Genomic DNA, 955 nt, shown 5'->3' on the forward strand with positions numbered 1-955 from the left:
ATTCAGGGTGGGACAAAAGTAAGTTTAAGTTGTTTATTTGGAAAATAATACAATCATTAAGAGCAGAAACCGGTTTGGCTCAGTGGTAGAGCATCGGTCTGTGGACTGAAAGGTCCCGGGTTCGATTCCAGTTAAGGGCATGTATGTTGGTTTCGGGCACATCCCCGGTGGGGGGTGTGCAGGAGGCGGCTGGTCGATGTTTCTCTCTCATCGACGTTTCTGGCTCTATCTCTCTCCCTCTCTGTAAAAAATCAATAAAAAAAGAAAAGAAAAGAATACCCCATATATAAGAATAAACTTTCTATTAGACTTTTGCCCCACCCTATATACATGATGGGATAATAAAAATTCAACTATTAAATGAACATCATATTGCCCCCTTCGCTGTCAGGCCAAAAGAAACGCATAGAAACAGGCAAAACAAAACAAATTTTTTTTTAATTTGGGATTTTGCTCTTCTTTTCAGGGAAAATTGCTGAAACTTTGGAGGGGTGAAAGGATGAGGAAATCCTTTAACTTAAGATACAGTTTAAGATGGAAAATATGGGGATGTGCCTGTAACCAAGGTATATACCCTTGACTGGAATCGAACCTGGGACCCTCAATCCACACAGGCTGACGCTCTATCCACTGAGCCAAACTGGTCAGGGCTAAAATATTTTTTAAGGTTTGTACATTGTTTTTTAGACATGATTCTGTTGCACACTTAATAGCCTATAGATAGCATAGTGTAAACAGACTATTATGTGCCCTGGGAAACCAAAATAGTCATAAGATTCACTTCATTGTGATATATATTTGATTGTCGTGGTCTGGAGCCAAACTGGCCATGTCTCAGCAATGTGCTGGAACCTTCCTTTCCTGCAGCATTGCGATTACCTCAATTTTAGGAAGGTTCCTTGGGTACCTACTGATGTAAAGAAATGGGGAACTGTGGGCTTTCTCTACAGGTTCA

This window comes from Pipistrellus kuhlii, unplaced genomic scaffold (assembly GCF_014108245.1).
Source record: "Pipistrellus kuhlii isolate mPipKuh1 unplaced genomic scaffold, mPipKuh1.p scaffold_m20_p_3, whole genome shotgun sequence".
In the NCBI taxonomy this organism is placed as follows: Eukaryota; Metazoa; Chordata; class Mammalia; order Chiroptera; family Vespertilionidae; genus Pipistrellus; species Pipistrellus kuhlii.